Source organism: Protopterus annectens, chromosome 11.part0 (genome assembly GCF_019279795.1).
Source record: "Protopterus annectens isolate FY-2018-M chromosome 11.part0, PAN1.0, whole genome shotgun sequence".
NCBI lineage: Eukaryota > Metazoa > Chordata > Ceratodontiformes > Protopteridae > Protopterus > Protopterus annectens.
The window spans coordinates 1120631315-1120644856 of NC_056745.1; the positions used below are offsets into that span (position 1 = coordinate 1120631315).

The 13542-nt window shown below is 42.5% G+C and overlaps 1 protein-coding gene across 1 annotated transcript in view; it reads left to right on the top strand.

Moving 5' to 3' along the window:
- KDM5A (lysine demethylase 5A) overlaps positions 1-13542 on the top strand; it is a 2605143-nt gene that overhangs the window by 1421092 nt on the left and 1170509 nt on the right. The gene's annotated exons all lie outside the window — the stretch shown is intronic.

Sequence of the window (13542 nt, forward strand, 5' to 3'; positions counted from 1 at the left end):
AGAAAAGAAAAGCAATGGAGACCTATACTGGACTTGTCCACTCTAAACACTTTTCTCATTGTGCCAAAATTCAAAATGCTGACGTTACAGCAACTCCTTCCCATGCTGGGCAAGGGGTCTTGGCTGGTTACTCTGGACCTCAAGGAGGCATATCTGCATGTCCCAATCAGACACAGCTGCAGAAGATACCTCAGATTTCTTGCAGGGCCAGAGCGTTATCAATTCTCAGCATTGCCTTTTGGCTTATCTACTGCGCCCAGAGTATTCACGAAATGCCTGGCATCAGTAATTGCGCACTGCAGACTCCAGGGGATACAAATATACCCTTACCTGGACTACTGCCTTATTCAAGCGGACAGCAAGCAAGCCTTGATAAGAAACTTGGATTATGTCATTCATCTACTGCAGGCTTTGGGATACACAGTCAACATTCAAAAATCAAGACTACTGCCATCCCAACAAATAATTTTTCTAGGAGCCAAACTGGACACAGATTCACAAATGGCTTTCCTCACAGAAGAAAAACAAGAACAGTTATTAGTTTACTTCAAAAGCCTAGCAAAGCACACCCAGATGACTGCAAGGAAGATCCTGCAGGCCCTGGGTTACATGGCATCTTGCATTCTTCTGATTCCACTGGCAAGACTACACATGAGAAAACTACAATGGTACCTAAAAAGTTTATGGTCTCAACACAGCCACAACTTAGAAGCAACTATTCCACTCATTCCATGTCTACAAAAGGAATTTTTGTGGTGGGCACAAGCAAGCCTGCTAAACAAAGGCATGTCCTTCAGCAAACCTCAAGCAAGCCAAACCATTACAACAGACGCCTCAGATCATGGATGGGGGGCGCACATGGAGGGCAGATGCATTCAAGGGCAATGGGCTCCCTGGGAATTGCATCTGCACATCAATCAAAAAGAGATGTTGGCAGTGATTCATGCAATCGAGGCCTTCGGAAAATTTCTTCAGCAAGGTCATCTGTTAATAAGGACGGACAATACCACTGTTGTGTGGTACATAAACAAACAGGGAGGCACCCATTCTTACCCCCTCTGCAGACTAACAATGACTCTTTGGGAAAAGTCCCTGAAACTGAACATACAGTTGCAATTCCAGTTTGTTCCAGGCAAGGACAATGTTCTGGCGGACAGTCTAAGCAGAAACATTATGGATCCGCACGAATGGATGTTGCATCCAGACATTTTTTCACAAATAACTCATGCATGGGGTAGGCCGGACATAGATCTCTTTGCCTCACACCTCAATCATCATCTGAAGAAGTTTTGCTCAAGGACACACCATCCTCAAGCCTGGAGAATGGATGCTCTCTCCTTCAGCTGGAATTCTCTAACAATCTATGCATTCCCACCTCTACCATTAATGACCAAGGTGTTACTGAAGATCAAAGCAGAACAACCAAAGGGCATTTTGATAGCTCCAGACTGGCCGAGGCAGCACTGGTATCCATTACTAAGGAGCATAACTCGCACCAAGCCGTGGCCCCTGCCTCAATGGCCTCTGCTTATAACTCAGCACGCAGGCCTTCCACCAGAAAAACGTATTCAGCCAAATGGAAGAGATTCAACATCTGGAATGCCAACAGGGGTCAGGATGCATCAGTAATGAGCATCCCACAGATACTAGAATACTTGGCAGAAATGCTTCACAATGGCCTTTCATATTCTTCCTTAAAAATACACGCTTCAGCAATTTCAGCAAAATACAACTGTGCTCCACCTGTGTTTTCACATCCTTTGCTAAGACAGTTTCTAAGAGGGATAAAGAATATCAAACCTCCAAGGAAACCACCAGTGCCTGCATGGGACCTCAACTTCGTTTTTGAAAAATTAACCCTTCCACCTTTTGAGCCAGCAGCATCTTCAGAATTGCAATTTCTCTCCTGGAAAACAGTTTTCCTGTTGGCAATTACTTCAGCAAGAAAAGTCTCGGAGATACAGGCCCTCATGGCAGTACCTCCATTTCTCATTTTCCATCAGGACAGAGTCTCTTTAAGAACCAATCCTTCATTCATGCCAAAGGTGATATCCAGGGTTTCTCTAAATCAAGCAATTCACCTGCCTACTTTCTTTCCAATCCTCAAAATAAAGGAGAAAAGCTTCTGCACACTTTGGACATACACTGACAATTGCTCTACTACTTGGACAGAACAAAGGCCAACAGAAAGTCAGACCAACTATTTGTAGCCTACGCAGCTGGAGTACAAGGAAAGGCAATTTCCAAGCAAACAATTTCAAAATGGATTGGAAACTGCATCAGATTCTGCTACTCTTTCCATGGAAAAGGTGTGCCAGCCAATGTCAGGCCACACTCCACCAGAGCTACAGCCACCTCCACAGCCTTTCTAAGAGGGGTGGCTACAAAGGACATTCTAGAGGCTGCCACATGGAGCTCCGTGCATACATTTTCCAAGCATTACAACCTGCCTTTATATTCCAGATCCCGAGCAGGCTTTGCTTTGACAGTCCTGCAGGGCATTTTAGCTACACCATCTTTATCTTAGATCCTACCACCCCCAGCTTGGCTATGGTATTCAACCCATATGTAAGGACTGCAGTTGCATTCTTGAAGGACATAGTACAGTTTTGTACCTACCATAAATGTAGATGTCCGATATATATGCAACTGCAGTCAGGTTTTCCCTCCCTCCTACCCCTCTGTTATTCTCTTTTTTGGGTCCACTCCCCCTTTCTCAAATTAGCTGGGGATATCTGTTATGGTGTATCTGTTTATTACTGTTGTGCATGTCTGGATTTTTTTTTATCCATTCTCTAAATTTAGCCTTCCTTGGAGGGCACCTGGCATCTGGGGCAAGAAACACTGAAGAAGATGGCGTCGACTGATGCTTTTATACCCTGGCTGCTCTGACGTCAGGTAGAAGCCGACATCAGCCAACGCCGGACCCAGACTTTGGAATCCGGCCGACCGAAGGGCTGCCTGAGGTAGGACAACCCATATGTAAGGACTGCAGTTGAATATCTATCGGACATCTACATTTATGGTAGGTACAAAACTGTACTTTGTCCTCTTCATTCTTCCCCATGATTTGGTCTCGGATCCGGCTTGGCCAAATTTTCCAGACTTGGTTCCAACTCTTGAGCTCCTTCCTTTATCCATAATGCACTACACAAACCCCAGAACCTCAGATCTCATTTTCCGCTTCATCGATCGGATGCGGATCTGTGCTCTCAAGCATTTTTTTGGCTAGATAAGTACAAAACATTTTTTAACACCTCTCCAGTTGATATTTCTTGCCGTTCTCCTCCCTCGTTAGTCTTTGCTTCCTGTATTCATTTTTCCCATCTTTTTCTTTCATAGAATTCTTTAGATAGGTAGTTGTGTATGGTAGTTTTATTCTTTGGATGTTTTAGGATTGTTGCTATAATTTTACATCTTACACCTTTATAGTTTAAAAAAAAAAAAAAAAAAAAAATTAGGTATTTAGTGAGTGCAGTGCTAAACCGTTTGTGTGTGTGTGTGTGTGCGTGTGTGTGTGTGTGTGTGTGTGTGTGTGTGTGTGTGTGTGTGTGTGTGTGTGTGTGTGTGTGTGTGTATGTATGTGCATTTTTGGTTGGCTTTAGGGCCAGTTCCATTTACCTTGTTTTTTTCCTGACAGGGGTTATCGTTTCATAGGTTGGTACTAGGATATCGGCCCTAGGGCCTATACAAGCCTAGCTATAACAATTCCCTGGCTATTTCTTCCCACACTATTTACTTCCCTGGACCCCTGTCTAGCAGAGCGACTGACGTGATCCCAGAGGTGAATTTCCTTTCTCCCATCCAATTGTCAAGGTTCCTTTTGATGAGGGCCAAGGAGGCGCTCTGCTTGACATGTATGGGCAGTCTGTTCCAGTGTCTGGGGAGTCTCTGGGTCAGGAACCTATCCCTCCAGCATGTTTTGTTTATTGTGATGACAAGGTTTAGATCCCTGGAGCATGTGGCTCTGAGGGATTGGGATTTTTTAAGTGTAGCATGTCCAACAGCTCTGGGTTTGACATGGCCTTGTATGTTAAGCAGAGATCACCTCTGAGTAGATGATATGCGACAGAGTATAGCTGGAGTTTTTTAAGTAGTCAGCATAGGGCATCGGCTTTAGGCCTGTGATTCTTTTAGTGAGGTATTTCTGCGGCCTTTCCAGTTGTTGCAGATGTCTTGAGAGGTACATACCAAATGGGGCATTGTATTCTATAATGGGTCTAATGAGAGATGAGGACAGTGGAACAATTACCTCCTTTTTTCTGGATGAAAAGCCCTTAGTGATGAGGTGTGCCACATAGAAGGATTTCCTGATTGTTGAGGTGATGTGGTTATTGAAGGTGAGACCACTGTCCACCTGTGTCCCTAAGTCTCTTATCACACTTTCGGTGTTTAGTGTACTGCCACCTATGTGGTAATTCACAGGTACATGTTTTTCCCAAAGGGGGTAACTATACATTTCTTAGCACTGAGCTTGAGTCCATGGCTCTGGCACCAAGCATCTGTTTTTGTAAGGCCCTTTTGTAGAGTATCCACACCATTTGGGGATTCAGTAATGGCTTCCAGTTTGCAGTCATCTGCAAACTTTGTTAGCCAGAGTCCCTTAGTGTTGGCCTGTACTTCAGAGAAGTAGATGCCAAACAAGAGTGGTCCCAGGACTAAACCCCGAGGTACTCCACTTGTCTGGAGCTGGATTTGGAGTCAGCTACTTTGACAGTGTGGGTTCTGCTAGTAAGCCAGTTGGCAGCCTCTCGAGTGATGTAGGGATTAATGCCCAGCTTAGTAAGTTTATCTATGATTCCAGAGTGAGGGATGGTGTCAAAGGCCGTGGCGAGGTCCAGATAGGCTGTGTGGACTGACTTACCCTCATTCACTGATCTGGAGACTGATTTGAAGAAGTCAGTCAGGTTCAGGAGACAAGATCGGCCCTTCACGAACCCAAACTGGGTGGGGTCCAGTGTTTGAAGGTTGACATTGTCTTTGTTTATAAGTTCTATGATAATACGTTCCATGGCTTTGCAGATCAGACTCATCAGACTGATGAGGCGGTAGTTCGTGGGATCCATGTTGGATTCCCCCCTGTGGAGTGGGATAAATGTAGCTGTGCGCCACTCAGTTGGCATGAAGCCTGAGGTGAGGGTATGATTAAACATGACACTTAGGTGAGATGCCAGTTTATTTTGTAGTTCATGTAGTACACAGCCCGGGATGTCATCTGGTCCCATGGATGGCTGTATTGTTAGCTTTGGAGAGTGCTTTTTTTTTTTACCTGAGTGGCCGTTATTACCAGAATCTGGCAGTCTTCCGGTATTGAGATGGGCCATTTAGGGGGTGAGAGGGGGGGTGACGTTGGCACTGAATCGATCTGCCAGGATATTGGCAATATCCTTGGGATCAGTATATTTAATGCCATTCTGTTGTAGCTCAGAGCAGATCTGAGCATTGCCATTTAGATTCTTGATATAGTTATAGAATGCCTTGTGGTTGTCTTTGGAATCTTTGGCAATTTTATTTTCGTAACTAGCTTTGGACGATTTTACAAGAGATCTCAGCTTCTTACTTAGGCTGGTAACGGAATTTTTTGCATCGTGGGATTTTCCTCTTTTCTGCAACAGTTTCTTCCTTTTGTTGTAAAGTTGCGTCCTTTTTTGCAGGAGAGCATTTTAGTTCTATTTGGGATGGCACGATTCATGCATGAGTGGATGTGCTCGTACAGTGCCTTAATGTAGGACTCAGCAGTCGAACTTTCAGTTCCCGTCTGCATGGGTGTCATGAAGTTTGTCACTTCTGACTTGAGTAGCATGAAGTTGGCTTTGGAGAAGTTTTTTATGGAGGTTTCCTTGCCGGGGGTTGGGGGTGGGATGTGGATGTTAAGGTTGATTAGCCTATGGTCTGACCTGACCAACGAGGGGGTGGCCATGGGTGTGAAGCATCGATTTCCCATGTTGGATTATTACCAGGTCTAGGATATTGGAGCCCCTGGTGGTACTATGGATTAGTTGATCCAGGGAATTGGAATTTATGAATTCCAAGAACCATTGGGCAAAGCTGTTGATACACTAGTAGTTTTCCCAGTTAATGACAGGGTAGTTGAAATCACCCAGTATTAGGGTGTTTTGTTGTATCTTAATATTTTCCAGTATGTTTAGAAAGGTGTAGTGAGAATCTTGGGGCATGGTGGGGGATCTGTAGCAAGCTACTATTTTGATTGCAGTCTTACGTAGTGTTAGTTGCACCTGGAGAATTTCAGACGCATTGTGTTGGGCAGGTAGCCTGGTGGTCTGAATATCCTAGGTGAATATGGACACTCCTCCACCTTTAGTGTTTCGATCCTGGTTTGGTGGCCGAAAAGTGTGGTAAGAGTTGTAGCCTGGTATTGCAGGGTTGCTCTCTGGAGCCTTGAACCAGGTCTCATTTACTGCACAAATATCAATGTTCTCCATTTTTAAGAGTGCCTCGAGAGTGTGCATTTTGAGGTTTAGACTTCTAGCACTGAGTAGCATTACCATCAGATTTTGCATGCTTGTACCTGTTAAGGTGGGGGGTTTTGTCCTTTGAACTTTGCCTAAAAAAGGCACTATGTCTGACAAACCCACTCTGGGGTTCAAGTGATGCACTTCTTGTGGCACAGGATCCCCAACCAAGATGTCCACAAGGAGTAGGTTTGCGGTTTGGATGCTGATCACCTTAAGGCTTCTTGTGAAATTTGTGCATCCTTTAACCCACGTGTGCACGTGACAGGCACAACAAACCTTTATTAAGGTGTCTCCTTCCTTCCTTCTGCTTCTGAGTCTCAGACTACCTCCATGGCTTCATCCTGTTCCTCTAAGGAGGCTAGGAAGAGATCTCTCTTTCCTTCCCCGAGAGATCCCTTGGAGCCAAAAGCTAAATCAAGGAAAATTTCAGATCTGACCTCCACATTTCTGAAGAAGACTACCTCCTTATCAGATCCACAGACCTCCTCGGATCCTATGCAGGTAATTACACTGTCACCTCCTCCTCCTTCAGCTCTGGCATTGGATACTAGGGCTCTGGATCCGAGAGCTTGGAGCAAGTCCCCAAGCCATTTAGGAAAGTCTGCTTCACCTACCATTTCTTCTAAGTCGAAGCATTCCAGACCTCCCTTGTCAGCTTCATCCAGGTTCTGTAGAAGCTGGTCTAAGGCAGACATGGGCAGGATGATAAGGAAGTTTTTCAAGGCCCAGATTCAGATAGGGGTAGTGTCAGCTCTTTCCCCATCGTATCAGTGAGCTATCTGGCCCATACCATCAGAACTCCTTCTCCGATTCGAACATCGGCTTTGGAGTTACAGGTTTCAGGACTCCAGAGTGTGTCAGCTTTGATGCCGGGGAAACCCCCTTCCTCGATTCCAGTGATGCCCTTGGTCAGCCCTGTTCCTTTCCCTTCTGATCAGCGGACATCTCAGAGCTGAGACGTCAGCTCTGGGTCTGGGGGAATGGGGTCGGCTCCATCTTTGTTGGATCCATCCCTTCTCCTGGGTGGTTTGACCCTCAACAGCTTGGGTCCAATTCCATCTGGAGGCCATGAGTCTGGAGTGAGTCCTGGCCATCTTCCCTTCATTGCCTCGGCTCCGAGGGAGGCAGAGAGGACTTCTCTGAGTCTCATGCATTTCCAAGTAGTGGAAAGAGTATTCTCCCGTAGTGGTGATCTGTCATCTCACATCCAGCGGCTTACCATTGTATCCCCTTTGGGTCGTGGTGTTGAGCCTACTCATGCTTTCCCAAGCCAGCTTACCCCGAGCAGTCTCCAGGATCTTCCTGCCCAGGATGGATCCCCTTCTTCTGACACTTCCCCAGTACCCCGGAGAAGAAGTCCCATGGAAGAAGATCTGCAAAAGGAGGCACATCAACTTCCTGATGGAGTCATTAACTGAAGACACTGACTTTGAGGGAGAAGGATCCCCTCGATCCGCACTTGCTGACGTGTCATTCGGAGACATTCTAAAGATCCTGAAGCAGAAAGGTCGGTGGTCTGTCCAGCCTCCTCCTTCTGAGGAGTCATTGTTCTTGGAGGCCTTTGGGGTGGGACCATCTGCATCTTTCAAACAAAGATCCCCTGAATCTGGATAAAGTAACCAACGGTAAAATTATAATATTCCAAAAAAGCCAACAACTCGTTGGAATACACACGGCAAAACAACACTTTAATACAAAATAGTAAAAATATAAAACATGTGAGTGCTTTCACAGAGTCCTCTCTGCTTCCTCAGACATACTACAGTAACTGCTGCTCTTGTTTAAATAATCATACATCTAGGTCCTATCCAATCAGTTAACAGCATCTTGATTGAATAAATAAAAATTAAAGGCATACACTATACAAACACTATATAAACAATCAATCATATAAATAGTGAACTAAAAATATGTGTAAAAAACTGTAAAAACATGCTCCATAAAATTAGATAGTGATAAAACTGTAAAATATATGTACAAATATTAGAAGATGTGACCAAACATAATAATCAATGTTTCAAAGTCATTTTCTTAAGAAAAGGTTTCAGTGAAACCTTACTATTTAGTCCAGGTGGTCTGTCAGCCTGAAGCCTAATTATCCATTCTTGTTCTGAGGCTTCGGTCTTGTTGTTCATGTTCCCACCTCTTTTATTATCTTGTATGATATGTAACACTAGAAACTTGAAGGTGTGTGTGGCTCCCTGCTTTATAACATGCATCGCTAACGCACTTGTCTGTTTTTTATTTTTAATGTCCCTTACATGTTCTAGGACTCTATCTTTGAATAGCCGATTAGTTTTGCCTACATAGTAGGCTGGGCATTTTGTACAGAAACCGAAGTATACAACATTCTTACTTATAACAGTCTGTATAAAGGTGTGTATCAATGCTGAACTTTCTAGTTGGGTGTGTATACTGCCCCCCTCCAAATATGAAGGGGCAGGCTGTACACCTTCTACATGGAAAGGTACCTAGCCTATCAGACCTTGCATAGTGGTCTCCATCTAACTTCTTATAGCACAACTGCCTTTTTAATGACATGTTGTTTTTGAAGGTAAACGATGGTGTAGCCCCTATAACACCTTCTAGTTCATCCACATTTAACAATATGCCCCAATTATTTTTAATTATATCACATACTGTACTGATATTACTTGCAAATGTTAATGGAAAAAGTAATACATCATTCTCTGGATTCCTGGTTACTGTGGTACTGGTGACATAGTTACTTTGGTTATCCTGGTTGGTTCTCATCCTATCATAATAGGGCTTGTACCTCTCTCTTCTCTCATTCCAAGCCACTTTAATTTGTTTGTCTATATCTCTGGCTTTATATCCCCTTTCAATAAATTCATGTTTTAACAGGGTAAGTGCGTGGGACAAACTATCATCATCATTATATAGCCTCATGCATCTATCTGTCCTTTGATCACATTGGTTTTAGTGTAGTTAGGATGCATACTACTACTATGTAGAACATTATTCTTTCTAATGGGTTTCCTTTACATGGAGGTATGAACATAATTGAGTATCTTTTGTAACTTTTACATCTAGACACTCTTATTTCTCTATCTGAGTATTTGTATGTGAAATTCAAAAAGGGGGTAATGGTATTAATGAAATTTAGAAATTGATGCAGATTATCTTCGTTATCATGCCACAACAGAAAAATATTGTCAACAAAACGTTTGTACCATATAATAGACTTAGCAAAAACGTTACCTGTCAAAATATTCTCATTTTCCCATTGTACAAGTGCTAGGTTGGCGTAGCTATTGGCACAAGCAGTGCCCATAGCCACGCCATCCTTCTGTATATAAAACTTGTCGCCAAACACAAATATATTATTTTCTAGGATGATCTCAAGTAAGGTACAAATAAGTCAAATTTTGGTATTTTCTATCCCTTTTCTATTAAATAGTTCCCTTACATTATCTATGCCCCAAGAATGGGGAATAACTGTGAAAAGGGACTCTACATCAAGAGTAACAAGCCAGCATTGGTCATCTATACCCTCCAAATGTACACTAAGGTCTCTCAAAAAATCTTTAGTGTCCAATAAGACAGTAGTACTTAAAATGGACTTAAAATACTTTAAAATTGTTGAAATACACCCAGCAGATAAAGGTGGAGTTGTTATTTTAGATAGAGACAAATATATTGCAAGTATGTTAGTACATTTAAGTAACACTGATACTTACTGTGAAATTTTTGCAACTCATGTTAAAGCCATTACAGATAGACTGCAAGTTTTTTTGTTTGATATGTTAATAACAGACATGATTTTCTGAGCCACTTTTTGAATATTTCAATATAGAGTACCCAGTGACTCCAATTATGCATGGTCTACCAAAAGTCCATAAAAACATAGAAAGCCCACCCATGCGACCTATAGTATCTAGTCGGGGGTGGGCGACAGAACCACTGTCAATATATGTTGAGAAAAACCTGCATCCTATACTTAAGGAATGTACTACTGTCTTATTGGACACTAAAGATTTTTTGAGAGACCTTAGTGTACATTTGGAGGGTATAGATGACCAATGCTGGCTTGTTACTCTTGATGTAGAGTCCCTTTTCACAGTTATTCCCCATTCTTGGGGCATACATAATGTAAGGGAACTACTTAATAGAAAAGGGATAGAAAATACCAAAATTTGACTTATTTGTACCTTACTTGAGATCATCCTAGAAAATAATATATTTGTGTTTGGCGACAAGTTTTATATACAGAAGGATGGTGTGGCTATGGGCACTGCTTGTGCCAATAGCTACGCCAACCTAGCACTTGTACAATGGGAAACTGAGAATATTTTGACAGGTAATGTTTTTGCTAAGTCTATTATATGGTACAAACGTTTTGTTGACATATTTTTCTGTTGTGGCATGATAACGAAGATAATCTGCATCAATTTCCAAATTTCATTAATACCATTACCCCCTTTTTGAATTTCACATACAAATATTCAAATAGAGTTTCTGGATGTAAAAGTTACAAGAGATACACTCAATTATGTTCATACCTCCATGTACAGGAAACCCATTAGAAAGAATAATGTTCTACATAGAAGTAGTAGTCATCCTAACTACACTAAAACCAACGTGATCAAAGGACAGATAGTTAGATGCATGAGGCTATATAATGATGATAGTTTGTCCCGGGCACTTAACTTGTTAAAATATGAATTTATTGAAAGGGGATATAAAGCCAGAGATATAGACAAACAAATTAAAGTGGCTTGGAATGAGAGAAGAGAGAGGTACAAGCCCTATTATGATAGGACGAGAACCAACCAGGATAACCACAGTAACCAGGAATCCAGAGACTGATGTATTACGTTTTCCATTAACATTTGCAAATAATATCAGTACAGTCTGTGATATAATTAAAAATAATTGGGGCATATTGTTAAATGTGGATGAACTAGAAGGTGTTATAGGGGCTACACCATCGTTTACCTTCAAAACAACATGTAATTATAAAGACAGTTGTGCTATAAGAAGTTAGATGGAGACCACTATGCAAAGTCTGATAGGCTAGGTACCTTTCCATGTAGAAGGTGTACAGCCTGCCCCTTCATATTTGGAGGGGGGCAGTATACACACCCAACTAGAAAGTTCAGCATTGATACACGCTTTTATACAGACTGTTATAGTAAGAATGTTGTATACTTTGGTTTCTGTACAAAATGCCCAGCCTACTATGCAGGCAAAACTAATCGGCTACTCAAAGATATAGTCCTAGAACATGTAAGGGACATTAAAAATAAAAAAAGAGACAAGTGCGTTAGCGATGCATGTTATAAAGGAGGGAGCCGCACACACCTTCAAGTTTCTAGTGTTGCATATCATACAAGATAATAAAAGAGGTGGGAACATGAACAACAAGACCGAAGCCTCAGAACAAGAATGGATAATTAGGCTTCAGGCTGACAGACCACCTGGACTAAATAGTAAGGTTTCACTGAAACCTTTTCTTAGGAACAGGGCTTTGAAACATTGATTATTATGTTTGGTCACATCTTCTAATATTTGTACATATATTTTACAGTTTTACCACTATCTAATTTTATAGAGCATGTTTTTACAGTTTTTTACGTATATTTTTAGTTCACTATTTATACGATTGTTTATATAGTGTTTGTATAGTGTATGCCTTTAACTTTTATTTATTCAATCAAGATGCTGTTAACTGATTGGATATGACCTAGATGTATCATTATTTAAACAAGAGCAGCAGTTACTGTAGTATGTCTGAGGAAGCAGAGAGGACTCTGTGAAAGCGCACACGTTTTATATTTTTACTATTTTGTATTAAAGTGTTGTTTTGCCATGTGTATTCCAACGAGTTGTTGGCCATATGCATCTTTGTTGACTTCTCCCCGGCAGACAACCTTATTGATCTGGTTTCCCACTGGGCATGGAAGGAACTGGACTCCATACATCCTGTTCCTAAATGTCCTGATAGGTTTCTGTTCACATCTTCTGACAGGAAACACTGGAGTAAGGGTCCTGTAGTTGCCATAGTGGCGGCGGCCACTAAGAAAGAATTGGCAGAGGAGAATGCCAATCTCCATCTACCTAATAAGCACTCTAGAACGTTGGACAGGTTCAGAAAGTTCATTTATGCCTCAGGCACTTTTACACTGCAGTCATTAAATTAGCTAGGTCAATTTTACTCCGCTTCAGAGAGAGCTGATCAAGGAGCTCTCAGAGAGCCTTTCTCACTGAGTCCATGCTTATGGAGGAACTGAAGAAACTTTCTCCCAAGCTGGCTACTCTGTCATCCATTGCTAACTCCATGATGAAGCTAATTTCCCATGCAGCAGAAGGTACCTTATGGGCTGCTGGTTCAGGACAATCTGTAAGGAGACATGCTTGGATGAGACTATGTGATTTTGCAGAACCCTTTAAGGCGTCCTTTGTTAGTGTTCCTTTTGATGGTTAATCACTGTTTGGGCCTTCTGTTAGTGATGCACTCACCCACAGCGAAAAAGACAGGAAGACCCTTTCTGCTGTGGGAATCAAGCTTTCTTCACCTCAGAGGTTCTTTCCCAGGAACTAGCATGGAGGCAAGAAAATGTGGTTCCGTAAATCCAAAGGGCCTTTCCAGGACCCGTGCAGGAAGCCCTCCTCCAGAGACAGAGGAGGAGGGTTTAATGGCTGATATCGCCCTAGAGGCAGAGGAGGTCTGCAGAACCAGGATTTCAGAGGCACGATGTTCTTCATATTTCACTGTGCAGTCATCGCACTTGGGTTATCCTGCCAAGGGTAGCCCTCAGTCTGCCCTATATACCAGAGGCTTAGTATTTCTGCGTCGGTTGCTGTTGCTCCTGGACTGATGTCAGGTCGTCAGTGGTATAAAATCAGGCAGCCGATGCCATTACATCAGTCTTTCTTGCCGAGGAGCCAGAAGCAGTTTGCACGAGTGCCGGTCAGCCTGTACCTGAGTTTTCATTTCCAAATTGAAGATGAAGTCTTCTAAAGCTAAGTACCCCATTGGGGATCCTTTGTCATGCTATAACCGATGTCAGAAAAAGTTAACAATTGTCTCGCCCATGGAAAG